A 15092-nucleotide genomic window follows, 5' to 3' on the forward strand; every position below is an offset into this window, starting at 1 on the left:
GAGACAGCAAAGATTCATTAGTAATTCTATCAGAATCGCGCTCATAGAACCATAAAGAATAAGCAAAGTATACCTGTCGAAGAGGAAACGGCAGGCGCAACGCCGCTTACCTTTTCCGCCGCGCGAAGGGAGGAGGTAGTGGCACCATACCTCGTGTGGACAGGAGGTCTGCCCACTTTTTGAGGCAGGGAAGACAAGGAAAACTTGGTGGTAAACACCTGGGTTTTCTCAAGTCCCTTCGCCTGAGTAGGAGGATCCTGAACAACAGGGGCATCATCTTTCTTCTGTTTCTTACTGACCCCTGCGCCAGTTTTCCCCTTAGCTTTACGCTTTAGTTGGGGCACCTCAGCCTCCTCCTCCTCCTCCTCTTCCGCGAGCTCCAGCTCGTAGTTTTCGAGCGCATCTACAATACGTGCAACGGAAATGTTAGCCAAATTTGGTATTATAAAGGCATAAGCATAAGTACAAAGGCTTACCAGGCGCATCGCTGTCAAAGAGAAATCCCAGATCAACAGGGATGAACATGTCATCGAAGCGATCGGGGAAGCCAACCTCCCCAGCGCCCAGCGCGACGGAGCCACCCTCCATATGCTCATCATAGGCGGCGTGGACATACTCCTTGCTGACTGCACAAAACAAGTCAAATGATATCAGCAAAAAGAATTATATTCGCGCAGAAGTAATGCAATGAGTTAACTTACACAAGCCGTCAACTTGGATAACGGGCTCAGTCGCGCTGTCGGCCCACCTCCTGCTCATACCAACCCCCACCAGCGCCTCCTCGCAAATGTTCTTGGCGGGGGATGGTTCGGCAGTCAACTTGTTTACCCAGGCGCCAGTTGGGTTCTTGAAGACACCCACATCTGCAGGCGCAGAAGAGATCGCGCGCATGGTCATGCGGATGGGGATCACACCAGCCCTGATATAGAAAAATCTCTCAGACCAGTCATGAAGGCTCTTGAATGAAACAGTGCAGCACTTGACCTTCTGACTGCGAGGAATAAATGAGAACCAAGAATCTTGGATCTTGGGCTTATAAAAAAATTGAAAGCGCCGAGGGGTGGGCTCCTCGCGCTGAGATTTGCACATGAACTCAAAGTGAGTCATGCGCACGAGTCCAAACGGATGGACTTGGGATATATGAATCCCATAAAACCTAAGCAGCGCACCCACAAACCTTGTCATCGGGAGACGAAGGTTGCAGTGGGTGAAAAAATGGCAATAAAGGGATATATAGCCGGTGGGCGGGTCCGCCGCCGTTTGCCCGGTCGCCGGCAGCATGCAGCCATACTCAGGGAGAAAACCCTGAGATGCGATAAGGCTGTCAAAATCAGACTGCCTCAGTTTACAGGGGATCTCATCCAACTTCTTCACTGCCTTGGTCTTCCCTACCTCCTCCGATGAGGCCTCAGCAGCCCTGTAAGGCCCCGTTACCGGTAACCCTACTTTCGTGTTGGATTTACTCATAAACACAGTTCTAAATATCAGAGTTAATTAAAAACTTTACGCGGAATATAAAACTTTCATAAAACATTACATATCGATTCATAATCATGTCTTAAAACATTCCTCTTGTCTTTCAAAATCAAAACATAACTTATAAAACATATCAGATCTTCAGATGCCAGGCTTTAGTCTTCTGCCATGTGTCCTCCACTCAAGCCAGCTGTCTCAACCTACTCACCTGCGTGCATACTAAAAGTCAGCTACGCTGAGTGAGTTCTAGTTAATCATACAATTCCATACAATACCTTATTACATACATACGTACTTAACCTCATAACTTTCTTTCATACACACATAAGTACTCATGCCTTCATTCTTACTTACATACTTTCTTTACATTCATAATCATACGTTTTAAAGAGCCTGTCGCCCTATAACCTCACAGATATTATAAGGGTCTGGTCCCTAACATCACAGATATTATAAGGGTCTGGTCCCTAACATCACAGATATTATAAGGGTCTGGTCCCTAACATCACAGATATTATAAGGGTCTGGTCCCTAACATCACAGATATTATAAGGGTCTGGTCCCTAACATCACAGATATTATAAGGGTCTGGTCCCTAACATCACAGATATTATTAGGGTCTGGTCCCTAACATCACAGATATTATTAGGGTCTGGTCCCTTGTTTTCGAATATTAGTAGGGTTCGATTCCCTCTTCGTTACCATACAACCATACATCATACCTCGAGTATTATTAGGGCTCGGTACCCTTTTCGTAACCATACAACCATACAACCGTCATTTCCTTCTTTTATTAACTTTATTACGTTCATACACATAAACATACATATCATACTTGCCATATTTATAACGTTACAACCTGACAGTACGTGCAATATCCGAAGATCATTCACGTACCATCAAGAAATCATTCATACATATCATACTTACCATATTTATAACGTTACAACCTGACAGTACGTGCAATATCCGAAGATCGTTCACGTACCATCAAGCAATCATTCATACATATCACATATATCACATATGGCATACACTTATCACTTAGGATAAATGTATTAACAACACATCAAGTATGCACACAGCCCCGAAAACATAACAAGGAATGGGGCTAGAAACTCACCTGGATCCTGTTACGCTCGCCGTTGATCGTAATTCCTTTCTTTAACTGGGCTCGGCTAACTGTATAATATTTACACATATCAATTAACTACTACTACTCGTTTTGTATTTCTATCTATATATGACCCACAACGAACGGGGGTCCGGGGGCAGCGCCCCTGGCAGCGGGGTTCTAGGGGCGGCAGCCCCTAGCGGGGTCCAAGGGGCAGAGCCCCTGGCTGGGGTTAAGCTGCCAGGTCAGCTTGGAAAAATTTTATTTTCGATAACTGCCTTAACACATTTTCCATTAGGTTTTTAATTTATTTTATAAACGAACTTCACCTCAGGCGAAGTTAAACCTTAGGCGAACTTGGCTTCAGGCGAAGTTAAACCTTAGGCGAACTTGGCTTCAGGCGAAGTTAAACCTTAGGCGAACTTGGCTTCAGGCGAAGTTAAACCTTAGGCGAACTTGGCTTCAGGCGAAGTTAAACCTTAGGCGAACTTGGCTTCAGGCGAAGTTAAACCTTAGGCGAACTTGGCTTCAGGCGAAGTTAAACCTTAGGCGAACTTGGCTTCAGGCGAAGTTATCCTTAGGCGAAGTTACGCTTGAAGGCGAAGTTACGCTTGAAGGCGAAGTTCATCAGGCGAACTTAATCTTGCAGGCGAAGTTATCGCGCTGCAGGTCTGTTTGCCCATAACTCCTTCGTTTCTTAGCCAAATAACTCGATTTTGGTACCCACGGAATCATATGATCGGCGCCTACAAATCCCAACCATCAAATCGGCCTAAAATCGACGTTTTAGGGGTCCGATTTGGGCAGTTTGGGTTTCGGGTCCGGTTAACCCATCCAATCCTAACCATTTACAGTAATAATAGCTTTGTTGGATTGTTCTTACCTTACCAACTCAGATCTATCAACAAAATCTCGGGTTTCGGCTTCGAATCTCGATCGGTTAGTATGTGTGTGTTTTGAGGAGTGTGTGGAGTGTGTGTGGAGTTTGGTGAGAAATGAGATATTTTGGGATTTTGGGGGTATTTATATCCCTGAAATCCCATTCTCATTTATCCTATCTCAATTAATCCAAGTCCATGACCCGCTCCTACTCGATATTAATAATTAAAACGCGAAATCACTAACATAACTTTCTTTATTCAACATTATAAATTTTAGGATGTTACAAGCTCTCTTCCCCTTGCCGGTCTTCTTCAATGTAGACATTACTAACGATTTCACACGGCGATGGATAGGGGAGATTGTGTTGTCTGAGCTATCAGACATACAACTGTAAAATCGGACAAAGGATGCTTCTGAAGAACAGAGATCTGGGAGCAGAAGACAGTTAATCGGAATAGAATGAAAGAAAGGAAAGCTTCGAATAAACAACAAAGAAGATGAACAATAAAAATTCTAAGGGCTTGCTTTTATAGGCCCAGGAGAGTGAAAATTTGGTACCGATCGGACTTCACGCGCCCCCACTCGCAGGTGTAAGCCAACGCGAGCGCGACACGTGTCCCTGACACTGTGTGAGGGGACACGAAAAGAAACGATACAGGTGCTGTCAGACTTCACGCGCCACCACTCGCAGGTACGGACCAACGCGAGCGCGACACGTGTTCCTGACACTATGTGAGGGGACATGAAAGGCAACTGTAGCACCTCGAGCACACGAAAAGTCTGACACGTCTCCATCACTGACGCATGTCAGCAACAACCAACCACGTACATGGACGATTCGTTTCAACCAAAAGGATAGATTTTCGCGCAACGATGAGTAATAAGAAGAAAAAGACAAAACCCTATTAAAAGAGCAAACTATTAAGTCTAATATCTATCTTACCTCGCTCGCGCGAGACAAGACACACATTAGACTGGGGGGGCTTAAAGAGGTGTGTACCCGCCTCAACACCGAGCGAGGCGGGTCAACCCACAAGATATAGACAAGAGGCTTGAAATCAAGAAGGCACAAAACCAAAACCTATGCGCATGGCGCATATCACATATGCTCACGCATATCACATATGCTCATGCATCACATGCTCAGGCATCACATATGTTCACGCATCACATATGCTCACGCATATCACATGCTCACGCATATCACATCTGCGCGTGGCGCATCCTCGCGTGGCGCATATCACATCTGCGCATGAAACATCTGCGCGTGAGAATAAAGAGAAGACCCCGCGCATCCTCAGGATAGGCGCATATCACACATGCACATAATCAACCTCGTCCTTATCCAAATCAGGATTAGGGCAACCTTGATTGTGCACGTCAGACAACCTTCCAGAAGGTATCTTTTTAAGGAATAAGAATATGCTGATGTTGACAGCTGCCAATGAAAGGTGGACAACTCAGCAAAACCCATGTGCTACCACGTGATTATAACCAATGAAAAAGCACCAGGTGTCCCAAGGACACGTGGCGCGAAGCAATAGGAGGAGGCCAACAAGGCCCTAATTGGGTCTGAGCCCAATCATTGGAAACCCTAGCACTATAAATACCACATCAACTCCACAAGGAGAGACATCCAATTACACAGTATTCAGCTATATTAAGCAATACACTCCAATTTCCTTACTCTCATATTATTATCTTCTCCTGCAAATTCTTATTCTCATACCGGAGGGTTACCCCAAAGAGGACCCCTCTGTCCCTTTCTGAGGGGTAAGTTTACGGTGCTGTTCATTTTGTAGGTGGAAGAATCCAGATTCCAGAGAACCATCGGTGAAATAGCATAATCACACCCGAGGAAAGTAGATCGTCTACCAGTGAGTCGATCCACGTTTCTTCAACGCAGTTTATCTGATAGTCATGTAGCCCTTTTAGATTGAAGTTATTTAATAGTTCTCAAAATATTAAACCGGATAAAACTTAGATGATTCAAGAATTCGTATGGCGATTTGAGAGTGAATTTAGAACCAGGGTCCCACAAGAATGCAGATCACATCATATAAGGGGATTAGGGTTGAAAAGTGTCAAAATATATATATCCTTTTTGAATTTTAACATAGTTAAAATAATCATCACCTTGCCACCATAGATGCTACTCATGGATTGGGATTTCGGCCCCAACATCATAGTAAACTCAAACAAATATGCATCGCGTACATCATAACTTGTTTAAATCATATTATAATTTACACATATTAATGAACAAATCAATCTAATTACACTAAAATATCTAAAAAAACGTAACCATATAGATACACACACTTAACCTTAACTTGAAAGAATCAATATAAAACAATTCTAGTTAGATTAATTAATATTTAATATATTATATAAACATGTTTCTTCCATAATTCATTAAAAGCTTGTTACAACCCCCTATCTCTCTCTATATAATACACATGTATATGTGTGAAAGAGTTGTGTATATACATATATGAATACATAAAATTTCTCTCTCTGTTTGCATAAGTCAACCTACACATCTTATATATATGTATATGTATTGAAGAGGTATGTACCCGCCTCAACACCAAGCAAGGCGGGTCAACCCACAAGATAAAGACATTATGAAGGCACAAAGCCAAAACCCAGGCGCATCGCGCATACAAAACATGCTCAGGCATCATATGCTCGCGCATAACATATGCGCGCGGCGCATATCGCATGCTCTTGCACATCACATATGCTCGCGTGTCACATATGCGCGTGGCGCACCAGCGCGCGGCGCATATCACACGCTCGTGCATATCACACCTGCGCATGAAATATCTGCGCGTGAGAATAAAAAGAAGACTTCGCGCATCCTCAGGATGGGCGCATATCACACGTGCACATAATCAACCTCGTCCTTATCCAAATCAGGATCAGGGCAACCTTGATTGTGCACGTCAGACACTCTTCTAGAAGGCATCTTTTTAAGGAGTAAGAATATGCTGATGTTGACAGCTGCCAAATGAAAGGTCGACAACTCAGCATGACACATGTGCTACCACATGATTTCAACCAACGAGAAAGCGCCAGGTGTCCCAGAGGACACGTGGCGCAGTGCGATTGGAGGAGGCCAACGAGGCTGAGCCCAGCCAGTGGAAACCCTAGCACTATAAATACAGCATCAACTCCACTTTGATGACACATTCATTCACACTCAATCATTGACAGTTACAAGCAGTGATATCACATTCAATCATATTGAATTATATTCACTCACAGTCAGTTACAGAGAAACACACAGTCACACTATCAAGAGTATTCAGCGATTCAGCAATACTCTTGAGATTTCACTGACTCACACTTTATTATCTTCTCCACAAAGATACTGATTCTCACGCCGGAGGGTTACCCCAAAGAGGACCCCTCTGTCCCTTTCTGAGGGGTAAGTAACGGCGCTGTTCATTTTGTAGGTGGAAGAACACGGATTCAAAGGAACCATCGGTGAAACAGTTTAATCATACCCGAGGAAAGTAGATCTGCTACCAGTGAGTAGATCCACGTTTCTTCATTGGCGCCATCCACTGTTACAAACGGCAATCAGATCTCATCCAGATCTACGAAAAAAAAAAAAAATAATCAATCACCATGGTTTCTGGAGTTCGTAACGTTGATCAAGCTCTGGAGGATATTGAACGTGAGGGCGTTAACGACGGACACCAGGTTCTGAGGGTTCCGCGTGATTCTACGCGTACCACCAGCAACCGTCCCTTCGTCATAACCCCTCACGGCCAGACTGAAACTCCTCCAGACGATCACACGTTACAAAATATGGCCGGCGCGAAGCTGAAAGGACCAATGGGTCCAGAAGATGAAGCAAACGATCCGAATGAATGGCTCATAAATGAGCAGCGGCGTCTGATGGAAAAGTACACTGAAATGATCAAACAGAAGAAGCTAGCCGACCAAACGCAAAGGCAAGCGATTGATAAGCAGCCTACAAAAAGGCCGCGCGCGCCGGAAGAAGGGCATTCTGTTCACACTGCACACACTGAGTTCAGTGATGAAGAAGTGCATAGCATGAGGAAGACAAGGGATACTCATGCAGGAGGCTCGCAGCTCCGCGCGCCTGTGAACATGGCGCCTGGGGCCAGAGCAGATCTGGATCTGCACATGCCATACAGCCCACCGGTCAGAGGGCAAGTTGACGTAACCACACCCTACAGACCAGCCATCCTGGTAAAACACTCAAAGTTTACTGCGCGCATCGCGCAGGCTCCCATCCAGCACAAGACCAAGATGCCAAGTGGTCTGGGCAAATATGATGGCACAACAGATCCAGATGACTTTTTGCAGGGTTTCTATAACACGGGAAACCTAGAGAGCTGGACGATGCCAACATGGTGTCATATGTTTGCTCGCTGCCTCACGGGCGCTGCGCGGGTATGGTTCGAAAGCTTGCCGACAGGGCAAATTGATGGGTTCGAGGAATTATTAGAAAAGTTCCAAGCCCACTTCGTACAGCAGCGCAGGCACACGCGCGATCCTGATGACATCATGCACTGCATACGCAGGAATGATGAAACGATTGAAGATTACATCACTCGTTTCAATCAGGAGTCCCTGGCAATCGGGGGCATAACTGAGCAGCTCCTGCGCGTGGCCTTTATACAAGGCGCGCGCAGTGATCAGTTACGACGAGCTCTCGTAAGCAAAGATGGTATGCCCACCACGTGGGCCAAGTTAATGGAGGCATCGCGAGTTTTCGCGAGAAATGAGAAACAGATTGCCCAAGATAGGGCAAGAGAAAGAGCGCATCAGGCTGAATCACCGCGCAGCAAAGAGAAGAGGCCCAAACAGAACTCTGTATGGTCCAGGTTGCAGCCAACAAGTTTTTCTTCCGCGGAAAAACAAGCGCAACCAAGCTCACCCCAGCCCCAAAAGGATGCTCGTAAACACGGGGAGGGTGACAAGAGGGAGGGCGGCAGAGATCCCAGCAGACCTCTGCCAAGAATATGGACTCCCCTCACTAAAACACCTTCACAGGTGTTAAGTACTGAGAATGTCCAATTCAAGCCTCCCAAACAACTACACTACAAGGGACCGCAAAACAGTGGCAAATATTGTGAATTTCACAGGTCCCCGGGCCACAACACCGACGCATGCCATCATTTAAAGGATGCGATCGAGAAGGATGTAAAGTCGGGCAGGCTGGCTCACTTGGTAAAAAACCAAAGAATAGAAGATGAGCAACCGGAGGGAGCCTCTGCCAGCAAGAAGTACAAAAGAATCTGTGTGGCTGAGGGGGGACGACAAGGGCAGACGTCAAGAAAGAGAAGCGCGCAAATTCACGGAGATTGGCGCGAGCAGCAAGTCATCTTCCCAAGAATCAGGGGAGGCCCTTCAATAAGCAGTCCTCTAGTCATTACCACACACATTGCTCATTACGAGGTGTCAAAGGTCCTGGTGGACACTGGAAGCGAATCTGACATTATGTATGAGCAGTGTTTCAGAAAGTTAGACCCGGCAGACCAAGCGCGGCTCGAAATTGTGAACGCACCGATCTGTGGTGTCTCAAATGAAATCATACATCCCCTAGGCCAGATTCAGTTTGAACTAACTATGGGGGATGATGAGCACAAGCGAGCCGAAGTTGTCAACTTCTTGGTTTTGCCCACCACGTCATGCCACAATATGATCCTGGGTAGGGGAACGATTGCCCAATTTAATGCTGTACCGTCGCCAGCGCACGGCGCATTGGGGATCCCTACACCAACAGGCGTAGCATTTGTTTACCGCGATCATTTGTGCGCAGTGACAAGCACGCCGCGGGAAGGGAGAATGAAACTTACAATGGCTGACAATGCGCCAGAGAAGTGGATTTTAAACCCAAAATTCCCAGAGCAAACGGTCACAATTGGCGCTACCATTTCAGACGAAACGAGATTGAGAATGAAAAAGTTGCTTACAAAATACACGTCGGTTTTCGCGTGGCAACACTCCGATATGACGGGGGTCCCGCGAGACTTGGCGCAACATTCTCTTAACACGTTTAAGTCGGTGGAGCCAATTGCACAGAAAAAGAGAATCATGGGGGATGAAAAGGCGAAGGCCATGAATGAGCAAGTGGAGGACCTGTTGCGCGCAAACATCATCCGCCCAATTCGATACCAGACATGGGTAGCCAATCCTGTGATGGTAAAGAAAAGCAACGGGTCATGGCGAATGTGTATTGACTTCAAGGACCTCAACAAAGCATGTCCGAAAGATTGTTATCCCCTCCCAAACATCGACGCAAAGGTGGACTCCGTGGCGCCATTCAAGCTCAAATGTTTCCTGGATGCCTATAAAGGCTATCACCAGATTCAAATGGCACCACAGGATGAAGACAAGACGGCCTTCAGAACCGACAAGGGTGTTTTTTGTTACACAAAAATGCCCTTTGGTTTAAAAAATGCGGGCGCAACCTATCAGAGACTTATGGATTCGGTTTTCAGTGAACAAATCGGAAGAAATCTAGAAGTCTACGTCGATGATTTGGTGATCAAGAGCAGGGAGGAGAGACAAATGCTCAAAGACATCGAGGAAACCCTTCAGCGCCTAACGGAGGTTAACATGAAGCTCAACCCGAGCAAATGTACTTTCGGCGCAGAAGAGGGGAAATTTCTTGGTGTAATGGTCACTAAGGATGGTTTCAAGGTGAACCCTGAAAAGGTGGAAGCCATCCTTGACATGCCTTCACCATCCACCATGAAAGAGGTTCAGAAGCTGAATGGTAGATTGGTGTCAATCAACAGGTTCCTAGCGAACCACGCCAGCAAATCTACTCCATTCGTTAACACCTTGAGGAACTGTTTGAAGAAGAGCCAATTCAAGTGGACGCCTGAGGCTGAGCAAGCTTTCACTGAGATAAAAGAATGTCTCATTAAATTGCCAGCGCTCACAGCTCCACTTCCTGGCGAGACCCTTACATTGTACCTGTCAGCTGGAGACCGCGCGATTGGCGCAGTATTATTGGTGGATCGCAAGGGGATACAAACGCCGATATACTATGTGAGTCGGGTGCTCACAGACCCTGAGACGCGCTATTCCATAATGGAAAAGTTAGTTTTGTCACTAACACACGCGTCGCGCAAGCTCCATAGATACTTCAATGGTCATCCTATTGAAGTTCTGACTGGTTACAACATCCAGCAAGTTTTGCGACGCCCCGCGCTCTCCGGAAGGCTGACAAAGTGGGCGCTGGAATTAGGTGAACACACGATCACTTATAAGCCCCGTCCAGCGATAAAAGGTCAAGTTTTGGCGGATTTCATCACGGAAATCCCAGACGGAAAGATTGAAGAAGCTCAGCGCGAGGTAGATCCTCCGCGAGCAAATGATGAAGAAGATGTTTGGAGGCTATTCACTGATGGAGCCTCCAACAGCGAAGGGTCCGGCGCAGGCCTCAAACTGATGGACCCTGATAATCGTGAATATACTTATGCTATCAGGTTGGACTTCAAGAGTACCAACAATGAGGCTGAGTATGAAGCCCTGCTGGCTGGTCTGCGCATCGCGCGCAAGTTTGGGGTTAAAAGACTAGAGGCGCATGTTGATTCTTACTTGGTAGCTGCTCAGGTCAACGGCCTATATGACGCCAAGGAGAACACAACGCCTCTGTATCTAGAGCAGGCAAAAAAGCTCGTTGAGCAGTTTGACTTCTTCAGAATAATACACATCTCGCGCAGCGAAAACAAGTCCGCTGACGCGTTGAGTAAAATGGCATCAACTAATTTTGATCACTTTGGCAAGGATGTCAGGGTGGAGGTAATGAGCAGCCCGTCAGTGCAAACGCAATCGGTCCTTGTAATTCATACAACCCCTTCATCCTGGATAACTCCAATAACAGAATTCCTGATGAAGGGGAAGTTACCGGACGATCGCGCACAGGCGAGAAAGATAAGACACAAGGCACAGAACTATGAATTACTTGATGGTACATTATATCGGCGCTCTTATCTTGGACCGCTCATGAAGTGCCTGGATGCTGAAGAAGCAACCTATGTGATTAGGGAGATTCATGAAGGAATCTGTGGAATTCACGCTGGCCCGCGCATGGTGGTTGCCAAGGCGATGAGCTCAGGCTACTATTGGCCAGGCATGTACTTGGATGCGCTAAAAGAAATCCAAAAATGCAAGGCATGTCAGAGCTACGCGCCAAACACCATGCGTCCAAAGAACAACTTGATTCCAGTCACCTCCGCATGGCCTTTCCACAAATGGGCCATTGATATTGTAGGGCCCCTGCCGCAAGCGCAAGGGCGAGTGAAATTTTTGGTAGTGGCGATAGACTATTTCACAAAATGGGTTGAGGCCAAGCCACTAGCAAAAATCACAGCTGAGGCGATGAAGCAATTTATCTGGAGCCACATCATTTGCCGTTTTGGCCTTCCCATGGAAATTGTGAGCGACAATGGCAAACAATTCACTGACAGGAAGATATCAAGCTGGCTCAGAGAATTGCACATCAACCAAATCTTCCCATCCGTCTACCACCCTCAGGGGAATGGTCAAGTGGAGCGCGCGAATCAAAGTTTGCTAAATGGGCTGAAGAAAAGGTTGGAGGGAGAATCCCATTCTTGGGTCGAAGAGTTACCTAATGTCCTGTGGGCGCACAGGACATTAAGCAAAACTAGCAATGGCGAATCCCCGTTCAGCCTAACCTATGGGACAGAGGCTATGATCCCAGCAGAAATTGGATGCCCATCCCATAGGGTACTCATGATGAGCAAAACTGATAACGAGCGCGAAAGAAGATTGGACCTTAACTTGCTTGAAGGGCGCAGAGAAGCGGCTATCATTAATGAAGCCAGATACAAGAAAAAGCTGGAAAAATATTATAATCAGCGCGTTAAAGAATGCCACTTCAAGAAAAATGATTTTGTCCTTCGAAACAATGAAGCTAGTCGCGCAATACCCCCAGGAAAAATGTCCCCCAATTGGGAGGGACCTTATCAAATTTCAGAAGATTTGGGGAAAGGCGCGTACACTTTAAAAGATTTGAATGGAAAAAAGATACCGCGCTCGTGGAACGCGGCACAACTTAGAAAATGCTTCATGTAAAAGTTCAAATTTGTAATGAAGGCTTTTAAGCCATCATGAATGATGATTCGCGCTATCTTTCAATATTTGTTCTATTACCTTTGCATACATGTTTCACACTTCCTTTATTAAATTGGAACAATATGACAACACTATATTGACTTCAAAACAAAATAAAGTGAAGTAAAACATACATGCGCGAGCCTTAGCTCAAACGCGTTAACGAGTCTTAACTCTAAAACGTCAGGGCCTTAGCCCAAAATTACGAGCCTTAGCTCAAACACGTTAATGAGTCTTAACTCTAAAAACGTCAGGGCCTTAGCCCAAAACAAAGAGCCTTAGCTCAAAACACTCACAAACATCCATCTTACATCCCGCGCAGCCTGATCATAAGAATCCTTAAACATAACTAAGGCAAAGTACATGCCATATCATGTTAAGGTCTCAGGTCGAGGCCGCGCGCGGAATCATAGTGGATATCTGAGTAACACAAGCTGACATGTAATGGCTAAACTCATACTTCCAGCCCGCGCGACAACGACGCGCGAAAAGGAAAATAACGACAAGTTAGCGCGCATGTCAGCATGAACAAGATACTGCGAGAACCACAAACAAAATAGAACAGAGGTTAAGTGAATAATTTTCATACAACCTTGTTCTTATTTTAACGTGCAAGCATATCTTATATCTATAAAACCAAACATGAAGAGATGAATGGAAATGCGCAAGATATGAAAACGAGAGAACAAGTTTCATTCCATTGGATCGAAATTTACAAGTATGATGAGTTACAAATTACAAGTATAAAAAATAAATATACAAAATTTGATGAAGGGCTTCTCAAGTCTCCACGTCGACGTCAGCCGCTTCATCATCCTCATCATCTCCCGCAGCATCTGGCGCGGTCTGCTCCTCATCCCCGAACTGACCATAGTCAAGTTCTTCCTCCTCATTGGAGTCTTCGATCACAACGGTGTCACGAGCAGATTCTTTCGCCCCACCAGAGCCGCTGGCAGGGGCAACATCCCCCGCGCCACCATCATCGCCACCAGCCCTCTCGCAATCATCAAGCAACTTCTTTAGCGCGCCGAGGTCGGGCTGGTCAGCAAGCGCAGCTATCTGTAAATCATTAGAAAAGTAATGAGTACAAAACACTTAGAAAAGTTAGTCAAGAAAAACTCATTATGATCAAGGTACCTGCATAAGGATGGGGATGGGAGTATTCATATACTTTTCCCCCACCGCGGCCATGTCCGCGCAGGCCGCATCGCTCTTGTAAGGGTACTCGGATGGGTTCTTCCTCAACATGCCATATTCATACCCATCCGTAAACCCTTCAGCTCGGCCAACCAAACGCGCGGCGGCATTGCAGTCCATCACGAGGGCTTGAAACTCGGCGGAATATTTCATCGCCAAAGCGCAGCGAGCCATGCCCTGTGACACCAGCCATTGGCGATCCTGCGCGAGGCCAGCAACAGACGTCTCGAGGGCAGGAACCTGAGAGTTTAATAACTCAACAGTTTCCTTAGTCTTTTTTAGTTCCTCCTTATCAGACGCTGCTGCCGCCAAAATTTTTTCTTTCTCCGCCTGCGCAGCACCAAGTGCTTCCTGGCTAGACGCCGCCGTCGCTAAGGCCTCATCTCTATCGGCCTGCGCGGCCGCCAAATCCCTTTTCAGGCGCGCAACCTCGCTCTCCAGTGATGATTTCTCAGTGATACTCTGGACGATAGCTTGGTCACGCGCCTCGGCCTGCTGTTCCAAGACACGCACTCTGCGCGCGTACTTGGCAACTTCGGCCTCCGCCAACTGCTGCTTCTCCCGCGCAGCTTGGAGCTCATGCCCGCGCTTGATGTATGCGGTGTTGGCACTTGCTCTGTTTTCACTGAGCTCCGCCTGGAGTTTCTCAGCTCGCGCGCGAGCATCAGACAGGTTCCAGGCGGCCACCTTAGCCTCTCGCTGGGCTTCCACAAGAGCTTCGCGTACTTTAACATAATCACGACGAAGCTCTTGGGAAGCAGCGAAGAAAGCCGACCCAGCGAAAACATGGTCGTTCAGCAAGTCCGCGCGGGTGCGCTCCTCCTGATACCTCCTTTCAGTAGGAGGCACGGCATGAGCCCAGAAGTCCTCGCATACGCCCATGGATTGAAAGGAACTCTCTTCATTAATATTCCATCTCGGGCGGTAAACGGGGACACCTTCCTGCAAAACACAAGAAAAGTTCTAACTCATAAAACATACTTATATGGAGGTACGCGCAGCGGACCAACAAATCAATACATACCTGCGGGGATGAAGCAGGAAAGTCAGCGCCAGCCCCACCAGAGGTCTGCGCTGCGAACACTTGCGGCATCGCAGGGCTGGCGCGGTCTCCCAAGGAGTCTTCAACTTGAACCCCCTCGTCCTCCTCGTCTTCTTCAACAGGCCTCTTCTCCTGCGACCTGGAAGGCTCCAAACCAGCCTCGCGGGGAGGGCTGCGTGCAGGAGGAGGCGAGGGAGGTCTCGACGCCGCCAGTTCGGCGCGCAATACGGTTTCCTGCTCCTTGGTAAT

The sequence above is a fragment of the Bidens hawaiensis genome, unplaced genomic scaffold, assembly GCF_021521415.1.
Source record: "Bidens hawaiensis isolate Kalapana, Puna unplaced genomic scaffold, B.hawaiensis_p1.1 tig00012613_1, whole genome shotgun sequence".
In the NCBI taxonomy this organism is placed as follows: Eukaryota; Viridiplantae; Streptophyta; class Magnoliopsida; order Asterales; family Asteraceae; genus Bidens; species Bidens hawaiensis.